Genomic DNA, 16,591 nt, shown 5'->3' on the forward strand with positions numbered 1-16,591 from the left:
ATTCCAATTGACCAGGCACGGAAGGCACACCAATTACATCATCTTAATGCTCACATGCTTCGCCTTATGTATAAGCTTACTAGAGAACAAGCTAGACAAATTGTTAAGGCCTGCCCTACATGCACTCTTCATCTTCCTACACCTCATCTGGGAGTTAATCCTCGTGGCTTAATTCCAAATGCCCTATGGCAAATGGACGTCATACACTACCCTGAATTTGGCATTCTTAAGTATATACATGTCAACATTGATACCTGTAGTGGATTCATATTTGCCACCCTGCAGTCTGGGGAAGCTACTAAACATGTCATCGCTCATCTCCTCATTGTCTTCTCAGTACTTGGATGTCCACAACAAATTAAAACAGACAATGGTCCAGGCTATACCAGCTCTGGCTTCTCAAAGTTTTGCAAACAATTTGAAATAACACACATAACGGGAATCCCACATAATCCTCAGGGACAAGGCATTATAGAAAGGGCTAATCTCACACTCAAAATTACTTTAGACAAAATAAAAAAGGGGGAATGGTACCCTACCAAGGGGTCACCTAGAAACCTGATATCACATGCACTATTTATTCTTAACTTCTTAAATTTGGATGCCAAAGGTTTATCTGCAGCCAATCATTTCTGGCAACCAGAGACGCAACGACAATTTGCCTCGGTGATGTGGAAAGACCCCCTGGACCACTCATGGCACGGGCCCGATCCTGTACTTATCTGGGGCCGAGGATCGGTGTGTATTTACTCCAAGGAAATGAAGTCAGCCAGGTGGCTCCCAGAACGCCTAGTAAAACAAGTTGATAGGCGTGCTGATGATGCCGATGACCTGACGTTGTCCAATCTTAACCAGTTAACAATGGCGCCTACAATTACAATCTAATAATCATCAAGAGTATAGTATAATTCAATTTGGCTAGTTGTGTTTGGGTGCACCCTAGTTTTATACGCTGTCTTATATGTTTGTCTATTGTCTGTTGTTTGTGTTCATACAGTTGAGCTCAATATGTTCCTTCCTCTTCAAAGGATATTCGCCTATTGTTAAATTGACTTATAGATAATATTATTAAACTAAAGACATGCTTTTCTTCCCAGGTTGTTAATTGATCAAAGTACCACTGAAATTTATTTTATGAAAGTGACATGCATTGTCACCCACACGCAACAATCAAATTGCAATTAACAGTTATAAAATAAAAAGATATATATTCTTAATTGTTTGTCAAAACGATTATAGATGGGAACTCCCTTTGATGAATATAGAAGTGGCCACCCAGAAAATGATTATTCTGGTCTTAATTCATTAAAGGGACCCCCTACTAAATTTTATATTATATAATCTTATGGGAGACATATCACAATGCATATTATCTAAATATGTTATAAATTGATTGTATTGGTTGTCCTTGATATTTAAGCACTGAATATGTTGTTACAAAACGTTCATATTGGTTAAGTTCTGAATATGTTATTGTAGCATGTCCACATTGGTTATCTTCAGAAGCTTAATCAGGGTAGCTTAACTCTCTTATTCACAGTCTAGCCTTAAATGAACATTGCTGTTTTTATGCCAACAAATCTGGGATCGTCAGGGGAAAAATTCGCGAACTTCAAGAAGATTTGAACAGAAGACGACAAGAACTCATACAAAATCCCCTTTGGACTGGCCTCAATGGTTTTCTCCCCTATCTCCTCCCTTTGTTGGGGCCTCTATTGGGTCTACTCTTGCTCATTTCTTTAGGGCCCATACTTTATAACAAAATCGTGGCCTTCCTAAAAGCCCAAATCGAGGCAATAAAAAAAAACAGTGCCCATACAGGTCCATTATAATCGGTTAGCCATGGCTGATCAGGATGAGTACCTGGTGAGAGGGCTGGCAAGCCAATGACGGGCAACTGAGCAAGCGTGCCATGCTATGAAAAAGGCCCTCGTGCGCCGCCTAAGACAGGTGCCAGAGCTTTAATTCTCTGGTTAACCGAGGACGGGTAAGGTGCACGGTGCAGACACGTTTGTTGCTCTGACCCAAGACAGGCTCAGCCCCCGCAGGCTTGGCTCTCCTGACGCCTTTCTTCTAATTATAATTTTAAAGGGAGGACCTGTGGGGGGCCTTGCCCCCCCCCCCCGCTGGAATTCTTGAGTGCCTATTACGGACATGCCCGGGCTTGTTGCAGATCTACCTGGCAACAAGGAAGTAGCCCCAGTACACTCCTCTTGCTCCTCCCCTCTCGCCCTACGGTATATATGTTGTAGCAGCTTCCGCAATAAAAGAGACTTGATCAGAAACCTGTCTTGTCTCCATCTCTCGTGTCCCCTGTCCCCTCTCATCCTCGCTCCCCTCTAGGGTCTTCGTTGACTTACCCGCGGGCTGGGACAGCTCTCAAGCCAGGAAAGCTGATGCTCTCTTCCTGGTGAACGCTACTCACTTCAAACAGATAAATATCACTGTTCTTTACACATCCATGTGATTGATTGGGCTTTTTGTTTTATGAACACAATAAAAAGTTAGATTTCTTACTTTAGAGACAGGTACTATTTAAAAATAAAACCCTAACATACACTATTTTAGTACATAAGCAGTCTGTGTTTCAGATGTCAGTATCCCATTCTTACACACTGTCAGAAATGGAAAAAATGTTATCATGCTCTCTGTGTTTTCGAAGCAATCTTATATCTCTCCTCATTGGTACTGAACATCATATCCTAATTCACACAATCGCTAAAGCTATTTCTTTTGAAATGTCAAATTCACTTTTAAAATCCCACCACAATCCTGACACTTAGTGGGACCTCAATCAATGCTGTAGGAAAGAAAAGCAGTTACAGTGAACATTGCTGGTTTGTTCTCCAGCAATGGACATGTACTGACCTAATACACATTAGGGGCAAATTGTCTGTGGAGCTGAAACTGAATTCGTTTTCCAGGAGAAAAGAAAATTAAATCTTAAAACTGGCTGTTTGGAAAATTGCAAAAAATAATGATTTTTCTATTCAATGTATGAAAACATCATCCAGGTAAATGGCAAAATCAACCAAACATTGTCTCTTCCCACAGCCCCATGCTTTAACCAGCCTATGAGGAACAAAAAAACTATTCCAGATATGTGGACAATGTATGAAGCATATCATTCAGTGTCCTGCACTTATCAAAAGTATTCCGTTCCCATTCAGCATGTGGGGGACTTGCAGGAGGATCCATCAGCAGTTCCCAGACACCTCCCTCAGTGTGCCTCCCGGGATCTTTTTATTTCCATTTTTATATTATTTTGGTTTATTAGTACATGTGTGGAGTACACGATGTTTACATTCCTTGTTGAAATTGGTACATGTACACACACATCTTAATTCCTTTTCTTACCTCCCTCCCTCCCTCCTCCACCCATCACTGGATCCCCTTGCATTTTTTTGTACATATTTGCAATACATACTATATACATTCCTTGTGTGAAGTTGGTACATGCACATAACACATCCTGATTCTTCCCTTTCATCCCTTATCTTTTCCCTCCCTCCATCTCTTGATCTCATTCCCATTTAAGAAAGATCTATCTTCCTGTTTCCTATTATATTTCTATCTTTCATTTTGTTCTTTATTTTACTCTGGGTTTCTCATATGAGAGAAACAATATGATATTTAAGCTTGTGTGCCTGTTTTATTTCAAGTAACATGGTCTCAGCATACATGTATATTCTTACAAATGACTCGTCTATCCCTCTTCATGCGGAGTAGTAGGCCATTGTGTGAAAATACCAATTTTTTTATCCCTTCATCTATTGATGGACACAGTATGAGCTGCTTGCTTTCAAGGTTCCATTATTATGAACTGTGCTACTATAAACATGGGTATGCATATATCTTTTGGGAAGACACTTAGAAGGGGAATATTTGTGTCAAATGGAATTTCTAATTTTACATTTTTCAGGAAATCTCCACACCAATTTCCATAGTGACTGCACCAGTTTGTAATCCCACCAACAATGTTAGAAGGGTTCCTTTTTCCTCACAGCCTCTCTAGCATGTGTTATTATTTGAATTTTTCATGATAGACATTCTTTCTCAGGTAAGACAGATTTTCAATGTTGGTTTAATTTGCATTCTCCATTGGCCAGTGAGGTGGAGCACTTCTTCGTATGTTCATGGCCACCTGTACTTTTTTTCTGTGAAGTGTATGTTCATTTCAAATGCTCATTTTTTTGACTGGATCTTTATTCGGGGGATCTAATTTTTTGAGCTCTTTATGTGTTCTAGATATGAGTGCTCTGTCTGAAGAATCACTGGTAAATTATTTTTCCTATTCTGTAGGTTGCCTTCTCTGTTGGTTGTTTCTTTTCTGTGCAGAAGGTTTTAATTTGATATAATTCCATTTTTTTTGATTCTTGGAACTGTTTCCTGTGCAGCTGGGGTTCTGTAGAGTTTTACCTATCTCATCTTCCAGCAGGTAAAGTGTTTCTTATTTAACATTTAGTTCTTTGATCCATTTTGATTTTAGTTTAGTACATGGCAAGAAATATGGGTTTAGATTCAGTCTTCTGCATGTACACAGCCAGTTTTCCCAACACCATTTATTAAAGAGGGTATTTTTCCTCTAGTGTCTGTTTTGGCCCCTCTGTCAATGATCATATAGTTGAATGCACCTGGAGTTGTTTCTGCATCCTCTATTCTGTTCCAGTGATCCTCACCATGTCTGTTTTTGTGACAGTACCGTGCTATTTTTGCTACAGTTGCTTTCTTGTATAACTTCAAGTACAGTATTATGATTCTCCCACTTTGCACTTTTTACCCAGTATACTTTTTGTATTCTGGGTCCCCTCTTGTTCCATATGAATTTTGTGATTGTTTTCACCAGTTCTCTGAGGAATGCTGTTGGAATTTTTATTGGGATTGCATTAAATCAGTGTATGAATTTTGGAAGCATAGCCCTTTTGACTATATTGGTTCTGTCTGTCCAGGAACAAGGGATATCTTTCTATTTTCTGATGTGCTCTTCAATTTCCTTATTCAGAGTACTCGATTTTTCATTATAAATATTTTTTATGGGAGCTTTTATGAATGGTATTTTCCCCTAATTTTTTTCTCAATGGGTTCATTCTTAGTGTATAGGAATGTTATTGATTTTATGTGTTATTTTTATGTGTTATTTTTTATGTGTTATTTTATATTTTATGTGTTATTTTTTTATCCTGCTACATTACTGAATTTGATTATTAATTCTTAGAGTCTTTTGGTGGATTTTTTAGGACCTTCTAATATAGAGGATCCTGTCATCTGCAGATAATGATACTTTGACTTCTTCCTTTCCTGCACATCTCTTTCTTTCTCTTGCCTGAATGCTTTGGTTAATGTTTTGAGTAGTATATTGAATAGGAGTGGTAATAGAGGCCATCTTTGTATTGTCCCTGACTTTAGAGGGAATGTTTTCAGTTCTTCCCTATTTGATATGATGGTGGGAGGAGGTCTACTGGACTGAGATGAGGTCCTTCAATACCTATCTTCTCAAGTATTTTCATCATGAAAGGATGTTGGAATTTGTCAAAAGCTTTTTCTACATCTACTGAAATGATCATGTGATTTTTGTCCTTGCTTCTATTTATGTGATGAATTACATTTTTTGACTGATGGGTGTTGAACCACTCTTGCAACCCTGGGATGTAGGCTGCTTGGTTATTATGTGTGATTTTTTTGATGATCACTCTCTGTGTGCCAGTATCTGGTTAAGGACTTTTTGCATTTATTTTCATTTAAAAGACTAGTCAATCATCCTCGGTTTTGGTTGGATCTTTGTCTGGTTTTGGAATCAGGTAATGGTAGCTTGAAGCGATGACTGTAGGAGTACTACTTCCCTTTCAATTTCATTAAAAAGCTTGAGGAACATTGATGTTAGAACTCCCTGAAGTTTCTGTAGAATTCAGCAGTAAACTGATCCAGACCTGTGCTTTTCTTAGCTATAGGTTATTTCACTGCCATTTATTGGATTATTCTGGGTTTTTAAGTAATCTTGGTTCACTTTTGGTAGCTGATATATTTCTAGGAATCTATCCATTTCTTCTGAATGCTCCCATTTATTGGCATACTTGTTTGCCAAACAGTTGTTAATCATGTCTTTTATTTTGGAAATGTCAGCTGTGATTTCACTTTTTTCATTTCTATTTGCTTTTATTTTGGTTCTTTCTCTCCTTCTTTTGGTTACATTGGCTAAGGGTTTATCTATTTTGTTTATTTTCCAAAGAAACAACTCTCAGGTTCATTAATTCTTAGCATTGTTTTCTTGGTCTCTATTTCATTGATTTGTGCTGTGATCTTTATAATTTCCTTTCTTGTACTAGTTTTGGGTTTGCATTTTTCTTGTTTTTCTAGATTGTGAAATGCATCATTAGGTTATTTGGGCTTACTCTGTTTTGTAATGTGTCCATTCATAGCTATAAACTTCCCTCTTAGGACTGCATGCATGGTGTCCCACAAGTTCTGGTATGTTGTACTGGCATTATCATTAAATTCTAGAAACTGTCTCATTTCTTTCTTGATTTCTTCAAAAACTCATTATTTAGTTAAGAATTTATAGGCATTCCTCATTTAATGACCAGGTTCCTTTCCTGTGACAAGGTCACTAAATGAATTGGTCACTAAATGAAGAACTGTATATGGTATGCAGACTACAATATTCAGAACATAGAATTAGTCAAAGGATCTCTAACTTGATGACTCTACATTCATTGCATAACTCTAACAATGCAATACTGTAATGTATAACAGAACATAAGATTACTGTACTGTTCAGTATAATCAGCAAAAAATACAGTATTGTATAAACAAGGTGTACTGTACAAAAAACATTGAGGTTCTATAAACAAGATGTACAAAACTGTACAAAAAATAAAAACACAGGTCATAAGACTAAGCAGGAGGCTATAAATCTAAAGACCATGTCTCAGTCAAAAGTTAAAACAGGTAGGTTATTAAACGAAGAATATCTATATTGTTTAGTTTCCATGCATTTGCACAATTTCTGTATTTTCTTTGTTAATGATTATTATTTCTTTGTTATTGATTTCTAACTATATTGCACTATAGTATGATAATGTCATGATATAATTTTTTTTTTTTTACATTTACTTAAGGCTGATTTATTGGATAGTATGTGTCTATTTTGGAGAAAGTTCCCTGTGCTGCTGAAAAGAATGTGTATTTTGTTGCTGTTGGATGGAACATTCCGTAGATACCTATTAAGTCAATTTGTTTGAACATTTGGTTCAATTCTGATATATCTTTGATGATTTTTTTGTCTAGTTGATCTACCTATTTGTGATAGTGGGTATTGAACTCCCCCACTATGTTTGTGATATGTCTATTTGATTTTTGTCCATCAGTACTTGGGTGCACCGTTGTTTGGAACATCTTCCTCTTGGATTGTTCCTTTAACCAATATGTAGTGACCTTCTTTGCTGCTTTGGATCAGTTTTGGCTTGAAGTCCACTTTGTCTGAATATAAGATAGTTAATATCTGCTTTTTTGTCAAGTTCCTGTTGCACGGAATAGTTTTCCATCCTTTGATTTTTGCTCTATGAGTTTCTTTATGGGTTAAATGTTTTTCTTGTATGAGCACACTGTTGGATTTTGACTCAATCCATTCTGCCAGGCTGTGTCTTTAGATTGGGGAATTGAGACCATATTATATTGAATTATTACTAATAGGTATTGGCTTATTCCTGTCATCCCTTTATTTCCCTGTTGTTGATTCCATATTTTTCCCTTCTACTTAACTGCTCACCATACCTTGTATATTCATTCTATTAGACTTTTTGTTTTTGTTACCTTCATTGTCTCTTTCTAGGGTATCATTGAGAAAATTCTGAAGTGCTGGTTTGGTGATCATGGATTCCTTTAGGTGCTCTTTATCATGAAAATATCTTATTTCTCCATCAGTTTTGAAAGAGAGTTTTGCAGGATATGTCAGCCGGGATTGGAAATTGTTTTACTTTAAGGCCTGAAGCACTTCACTTCAAGCTCTCCTGGCCTTTAAGGTTTGTATAAGGAAGTCTGTTATAATTCTAATGGGTTGTCATTTATAAGTGATTTGTTGCTTTTCTCTGCTTTTAAGATTCTGTTCTTACTTTGGATTTCTGGGATTTTGACTATGTTGTGTCATGGAGAGGTTCTTTTCTGATCGTGGCTATTTGGTATTTTATACACCTTGCTTATCTGTATATTAAATTCTTTTAACTTATTTGGAAAGTTTTTAGCTATTATTACAGTAAACAGGTTTTTATGCAATTTGTACTATCTTCTTTTTTTCACTAATTCCAATTAATCTTAGACTAGCCTTCTTGGCATCATCTAGGAGCTGGTGAATCCATTTGTCATGTTCTCTTGTGGCTTCTCTAATGTTTCTGCTTGATTGTTCACTGGCAACAGTTCCATCTTCTAATTCTGAGACTCTGTCCTCATGCTGGCCACTTCTACTGCCCATACCTTCCCTGAGTTCATTTCATAATGATTCAATTTCTATTCAAAGCCCTTTTATACACTCTAGTTCTTTCCTATGCTGATCATGTGTGTTTTGTATCACTTTCTTTAGCTTCTCTACATTTGTAATGGTACCTTTAGACACAGTGATGATTTTGACTGGCCCAATATCTTGTTATTTATATCTTCTGTGATCTTGTCAATTGCCTTATTGAACTGTTTTTTTATCTCCACAAATACCATTTTGGATAATTCAAGTGTGATGCTTTTGGTTTTCTCCCCTGCCAGTATTTCCTAATACTCTTACTTCGGAAAACAGAACCTGATCCTGCAATGTGCACATGCTGATCTCTGCACAAGTAATCTACACACCTTATACAGGCATCCTATCTTCTTTTGACCCTTAAAACTGAAGCCCCATCTTTCCTATTCCACAGTGAAACCCTAAAGCTTAGCTAGAAACTCAGATGCCTTCCCTGAGCTTGTGTTCATAAATGATATACGGATTTCTTATACTCCCTCTGAGGTACTATAGTACCTGATTTTCTCCTTTTCTATAGACTCTCTGTCTTTTCCCTTCCCTAGAAGATGGCAAAGTTGGTGTCTTCATTTCCACAAAATAATATGTCTGTCAATTACCATTCAATTTTACCCAAATGAAGGCTACCTTATGGAACACCAACTATATCATATTCTAACACTTTTATCTACTGTTACTCTGTATTATCCTTTCTGTGGCTATCTATAGTATTTACTTAGTTCAAAAATACTAAAGTATTTTTCTCCTTATTGGGGATGCATTTGGATTCCTTTTCCTGACATTCTACCTAACTTGTAAAATTCTCCACAGCAGCATGTAAGACATACTCTTCTGTTTATTCTAGTCTCCCAGAATGTTTATCGTGGCACAATAGGGGGAACTAGTACCCTATTAGTATTAAGACTTCTGCACACATACACATCCCGACTTTTATGTAAAGAGATAGTTACAAACAAATTTAATTTGGAATTTTCTTTTTTTATTCCAGGGATCAAACTCAGGACCTTGCGCTTGCGAGGCAGGCAGCAGAACTGAGCTAAATCCCCTCGGCCCATAATTTGGAATTTTAAAATATCATTTACTGAAAGTTTGGTGCAATATCTGTAGATTCCCTCCACATCTTCATGTTATTTTCACATTGTGCCTACAGAAAGAAACCTTATTTCTGTTCTAATTACCCACTTTAATTTCAGGTTACCATAATTCTTCTATGAGAAGGAATTAAATGAGCATTCCCTGGCACTCCTTTTGACTTTTTTGTTCCTATTTACTAAAAATGCTATGATACCTGTCAATATGCAGATGGGAAGGCATTTGTCAGCTCCATCTAGTCTCTTTGGAAAACATTCATGCAAACATAAAAAGAAAAAAGTTCAATTTAGACTCTAGAGCATTCTTTGAGAAATCACATTATACTCTAAAATTTTGCTTCCAATAGCTATATACAGGTAAATGTGTTCAGACACTATTACAGCTATACTTCTCAATTCATGATTCAAAATTAACCTAAGCTAAACTGTTACTTCCTAACATGATAATTTGATCAGAATCATTCAGCTCTTCTGCTTTCCAAATCCTTTAAGACTGAGGTCAGCAAATTACAGCTGTATGCCAAATTGGGCTTACCACTTGTTTTTGTTCAGCTAAGAATATTTTTGAAAGACAAACACTAGCAATCAATTTGGTGATAGGAAAGATTAACTTTAAGCCACCATTGAGGAGAAAAACTTCCCCCCTCAAAAATAAATTTTAATTAGTCTCAGATTTGTTCTACCAAAACCTGGAACTCAACCATTTTGAATTTCATCAGTTAAAATGTGTCAAATTCTGGTGGTTATATAACTCTCTGCATTATATTCCTGAATTTGCTTCTCAGCCTTTAAAATCTAAACTAGCTACCAGCTGGCCTTTTACAAAAAAGGTTTGCTAATCTCTGCTTTGATATGATTTAATTTATTCAAGATACCTAAAATAATTATATGCATAGAACAGAGTGGGATAGTGGCAGCTAGTAACTGGAGGGAAGGAAAATGGGAAGTTACTGATCAAGGAGCATAAAGCTGTAATTATTCAGATGAATATATTCTAGACATCTGGTACACAATATTGTACCTAGAATCAACAACAATCACAGTTTAATTAAGGTGAAAACTCTAGGAGTTTCACATTATATTTTTTTCCAAATTGAAGTACACATATTGTTTTTCTGTTATAATTCATATTAATTCAATGCAGCATTAATTCCTTTTTCCTCATTTTTTAAAAATAAAAATTAGAACTTATTGCTAGTACCAATTGTTATGAAGTTTTCAGTATTTTACTTACCCTGTGCAGTCAATACTACTTCTCTGTGAAGGCAATGCTGAACAGAGGCTCAAGAAAGCTGCCCAGACACAGGGCACGCACAGGCACATGGAGTTCTGCTCCTGACTCTCTCCTAGTCAAAAGGATGCTCCATCTACCCGGCTATCTGTCCTTTGCTCTCAATTTCCTTTAGCTGTGTCCATCTGTTCTTAAGGCAGAAATTCTTCACTGCAGTTCACTCTGCTCTCTACTTCCCATCCAGAAGCAGCACAGACAGCCAATGGGCCTCGAGAGTTAGAAGTGTGTCAACAGCTATGTCTCAATACTGATTTAAACTTTGGTTACTCTTGCCTTGTTTGAATCACAAAGTTCAGCAGGGGATTCTGCACACAGGCAAAGAGTCAAGCCAGAATTCTGGAATTAGGAAGGAGCTTCCTCAAGTTAGGCAACTTGTCAGAAAGAGCAGGAGGCAGTGTAGGCATACAGCTGTTCTGATTTATTGTACTTTGCACTTAGTAACTAACCTGAATGGGTTTTAAGGAGGGAGTCATTATCTATCAAGATCGCCACCTATGCAGAATTATAGGAAATATAAATTAACCAATTGGGAAAGGCCACGCTTCAGCTATAAGTAAACCTAAGTTACCCACTGACCTCAGCCATCAACAACATAAAAACAACATAAAAGGCACAGAAATGTATTCTAAAAGTCAGAAACTGAAAAAGTAGCACACAATTGTAGTAAAATAACACAAATGCTTTTGAGAGATACATAAAAATGAAAACAGGAGTGAAATGGATTTATGAAAAGCAACAAGGGTCAGAGATGGTCTGATGTGTGTTCTCTGGGAAAGGGGAGACTTGTGTGACTTGGTACATGAAAGGGAAAGCATTTACAAAGTTTACATTAGTGAAAAGTTCATCACTGGACAAGATTTTTATTATGAGATTTGCAAAGTCTTGGGAGTTATATGACACATTCTTCACAAGTCATACATACTATTGATGATGCTCCCCCTCAAGACAAGAAGTTTACTTTTGAGTTTCTATGTCTCATTTTTCCTAGGCCTCCTTTCATAACAAGTGCAAATTGAACCAGATTTCTGTTCAGATCTTGCTTCATGTACTATATTACTGCCTGGGGAAATGCCTGCCCAAAAATGTTGTTTGTCCTTTTTGAACACTTAAAATTGTTTAACCAGAGGGCAAAGGCCTATCGTTACCTAATAATCCACTCAGTGCCTCATTAAAAAGATAAATGTTGTGCTCAACATCTATTTCACCAACTTAACCATTTGAACTGCACAGTGAGTCCTCATCAAGGCTTATTTTTTAAAGTACACTAATGACTTAGAAACACTGGCATGTTCTGTAAACTGCCTACTGTGTGTCCACTCCACCTACATTAATCACTTGTGAGAATCTAGCAACACAATGGGCCTCAGAACACCTAGCTGAATTTTTCAGCTAGTGGTTAAAAAATGCACTGTTGATGTTGCTGCTCTAAAGACAAGCTATGGATTCTTAAATTAGGTCAATATAACATTTTGATAGAGGTAATGAAATGGAATATTTTGAAATGAAAGTTCTATTTAATAAATGTTTGCTTATAATTAGCCATATTTCAGTAAGAATTTTACGATGTCTTGCAAAATTTCTTAAAATATAGCAAGAAAACATAAGAAGAAGGAGAAGAAGAGAAAATACTCAGGCTATAATTTATATTTAGTTTTGAAGTTATGTCTGGAAATGGAAGAACTGACAAGAAATAAGAAATTATAATAGGTCCATGAAGTGTCACTTAGTCATTAAGTCTAAAAGGAGAAGATAATATGATAAATATGAAGATAACCAAATTTAATACATTAAAAGAGATAAAGGGGTCCTCCCCCATTTAGTGTCTCATGTTAGTAATTCTGTATTAAAAATGAGAAAACTAAGTATCATAAATAAGAGTGACATTCCAGGACAAGCTACCTTCCATGGAGAATAGCACCAAATACTTTCAGGAAGTAGTACAGACTGGCAAAGCAGAATTAAAGGATCTTTTATAGGAAAATCCCCAAACAACCCTACTGACAAATGAGACATTTCCATGTTACCATATTTTAAAGATATCCCTAGAATGAACCATATGGAAATGTCCTTTTATAGGTTAAAGATGCTAAAACTTTTTAATCTGCCATTTCAAGTGTCAGCCTGGTATTCTGGATACCAGTGAAAACAAAATGAAATTTGGGTCTTCTGAAGGCCAAAATCTGCTTAACCTCACTTAATGGTGGGGCTTATACATTACACATGTTAGATTTTTACAGAGAGTAAGAATTAACAAAGATATTGGTAACCATCAATAAATACAGTGAGGTACTTTTTCAGAATGGTGGTTCTGCTTCTCCTTACTTCACCTCCCAGGCCCCAAACTTTATAACAGTAAGAATGTTGCCTGCTAGCAGTCTTTCTCCAGGAATCACCTGAGCCAAAGGAAGCTATCTCGTCCAAGCTTATGCTCTCTCTTTGGGAGTAACACAGCCAAGACCTGGTTGACACACAGGTGCAAAAGCCCATGCCGCAAATCAAACATTCCAAAGGGGCCATGTTAATTTGAGAGTTTCCACTAGAATTGGCTGTGTCCACTGCTGCAAATGCAAACACAGTTCAAATTCGCCTTCTGTCAAATCCTGCTTTACTAATCTACTTATTAGTAAATTGGTGTTTCTTATGATACTTATTAACAAGCCTACTGGAGACAAATCTCCATCTCCCGAGGTACATGACCTATGATGCTATGTGGGAAAAAGGTAATGTGTGCTATGATTTAATACAAGATAAATTAAACAAAGGTATACAATGAGCACAATATTTAAAGCTTTCTTTTGATGGGAAACAGGACAGAAAGATAAAAAATTCCAACTGGAATAGATCCTCAAACTCTTACACAAATGACTACAGTTTTTATTCACATATTTTATAGTAGAGGACAAATTCCCAAATGGAACACATATGTAACAAGCACATAAGTTCTTCAATTAAGAGCAATAAAATGCAGCAATGAAAACATCATGCAAACTAAACAAGAACCAATATTAATTTACTACAAGTAATAAAAGTAACTAGATGTTTCAGATGTTAAAATACCAAACCAAGGTTTGAATGAGGGATTTCTCTCAGTCCGAGTTGTTTTAAAGTAAATATATCATCTACCTACAAGGGTCCTTTGCCTTGCTTCCTCTTAAATTTATTAAACTATAATCTCAGAAAAAGATCAAATTCTCTTTTTTTCTTTGAGACAGGTGTCATTTTGGCCTTGAACTCACTGTATAGCCCAGGTTGGCCTCAAATTTTTTACACTCTTCCTGCCTCAGCCTCCAAAGCGCTGGGATTGCAGGCCTGTACCACCACACCCAGCCCCCAGATCAAAGTCTGTGAGCAAAATTCTAACAAAATATTGGGCATCATTAAATTAAAACAGAAAATTTGATTCTACTTTTTCGTAAGCCTAGAGAGTTTTAAAAATTAATAATATGAAGGATTAATGGTGATAAGGGAGTTTTAAAAATAATCATGTTAAGGATTAATGGTAGTAACAGAAGATTCAGTAAAGAACAATTGAAAGCATTAACTCAAAGATGTATCTAAAGAAGAACAAACTTTTAAAAATTGTTCTCTTCTGCCTGAGAGAGGTCCGGGGTTGCGGGGAACCCGCCTCATCCAGCTCGCGCCCACAGTATCCCCCTTAGCCGCGCGGACGCCTGCAGGACCAACCCCCATCCCCTCCCCTACCCCTCTTCTCTTGCCCCTTGGCTGTACTGCCACCTGGCTCCACACTACAAAGACACAGGGGACACCAGACCACCAGACCACCGTACTGGGTAAGTTGGAGGGACCATCACCTCCCATGGGAACCTGGACTATCTTCAGGGGAAGAAAGGCATCTGGAACCTGCAGTAGAGCCTTGCAGAGTTCAACCCTACAGGAGGAAGGGAGCTCAACTTGGGACCATCAGCCAGAAATCTGCCTGAATCTCACGGATCTGCAGCTGGCTTGCTGAGACTCATTGACTTATATCTGCACACTGCTGCCCACGTTGTCTATTGTGACAGCAGAAACATACCCTGAAGGAGGCCCTTCATTTTCATTTTTATTTTTTATTTCCAAAATTAGTATTATTGGTTTGTTTTTTTTCCTCTTATTCTTAATTTTTTTCCTACTCTTTGCAAATTTTTGTTTTTCTTTTCTTTTTTTCCTCTTCTTTATTTTCTCTTTCCATTCCCTCTCTCTCACACTCACTCTCTTGCTGTCCCACATTGTTCTTCATCTCCCTTTTTTGTCCCTGTTCTGGCCCTAATTCAGATTTCTTTTTTTTCTTTTCTTCTCTTTTTCCTTCTCTCGCCTTTGCCTTCTGGCCTCACTGCTAACCTTCCCCTATCCTTCTACCTATCTATCCTTCCCTCCTCAACTCCTTCTAACTCCGCATCCCAAAGGGTAAAGTTGCTATATTGAAGAGTTTATTCACTATAAACATATGTTGGATTGGTCCTTGATTTTGATTTAATTCACACAGTTAAAGGTGATAGATTAATAACTACCACAAAATGTCATTTTCTAAGATGTACTTGATGCTATGGTGTAGCTGATTGCATCACTTGTGCTAAGGTGTTGTTATTGATCTAGTCAGTGGTCCTTCCTGGTATAATGAAAATGAGATAGCCTCAGAGTCATTAGAGACCCAAAACCTAAAGATCAGCTATATCTGGAGGACACCTCTGAGAAGCAACCATTGGATAAGGGTACTAATTACAAGTAACAAAGATTCTTACAAAAAATTGTTCCCTTCAATAGATGAAAAGAAAGCAGACACATAAGATAAGCAAGTATTAAAAATAAGAAAAATCTCATTATTTTTTCATTTCTAGGAAATCAAAGATCTTATTTATGTTGTTTGTCTAAAATCTTAAGAGTCCAACAAAATAAAATATCTGGCAAATTTTTTTTAAATAATGTGAGATTTAAAAAATAATAGCTGCTATTTCACTGTTGGTGCATGAGGTGCTTTAGGTGAGAAATCCAAATAAGTTTCTAAGAGATTTAAATTAACAAATAAAATAATCATGAGTAATTCCTTCTGAAATTAGTATCACTAAAGACAGTTAGGCCTTTTAGCATCACATCATGTGGGGGCTGCTATGTGAAATAATAACAAGTCACTCCTCGGAAAGCTTCATCCTTGGATGAGGGTGCTCATAGTGGAAAACAAACTCACACATTATCAAATTGCTATTTCTTCACTTTTCAATATCTATGATATACAGGTTCATGACCCAAATTCCAATCAGTTCACTACCTGACAAACTGGGATTCTTCCTTTTATTAAAAACACATAGCAGATCTCTTTTCCATATTTGCCATTAGCACAAGCAAAGCTTTTTTACACAGTTGATGATAAAACAGTGTTGAGTCAGCATGGCCCTTGCTCCTTCGAGGCACACAGCGGCTAACTCCTCCATGTCCTGGGCTCCAGAGTCTCACTCTGATGATTAATCTTGATCACCAACTTGACTGGATTAAGGAAGACCTAGAAAGTTAGTGAAGCGTGTTTCTCTGTGTGTCTATGAGGACATTTCCTGAGATCACTGGCATGTGAAACACCAAGCTGAGGGGGAGATGGCACTTTAATTTGAGAAGCACCATCCAGGAGGACAGGGGCAAGGATAGAGCAAAAGCAGAGGGCTCTCTCTTCCAGGCTGCTATGAAGTGAGAAGCTTTCTTTTACCATGCCTTTCTACCACA

At 37.0% G+C, this 16,591-nt stretch overlaps 1 protein-coding gene across 12 annotated transcripts in view; it reads right to left on the reverse strand.

The window, feature by feature from the left end:
• The window catches only part of Prr16 (proline rich 16), a 344,117-nt gene that overhangs the window by 280,937 nt on the left and 46,589 nt on the right, over positions 1-16,591 (reverse strand). For 3 of the 12 annotated variants that reach the window (XR_015444706.1, XR_015444702.1, XR_015444701.1), the window contains exon 1: positions 10,826-12,438. The exons of 6 other annotated variants lie outside the window; for them this stretch is intronic. The gene's annotated coding sequence lies outside the window, so the exon portion shown is untranslated. Of the gene's footprint in view, positions 1-9,788; positions 9,835-10,825; positions 12,440-16,591 lie in introns of those variants that run through there. 3 more of the 12 variants (XR_015444704.1, XR_015444703.1, XR_015444709.1) reach the window with 2 other exon arrangements.

Source organism: Heterocephalus glaber, unplaced genomic scaffold, assembly GCF_053883595.1.
Source record: "Heterocephalus glaber isolate CG9 unplaced genomic scaffold, H.glaber_assembly_v1.0 deba00001606, whole genome shotgun sequence".
Lineage (NCBI taxonomy): Eukaryota > Metazoa > Chordata > Mammalia > Rodentia > Bathyergidae > Heterocephalus > Heterocephalus glaber.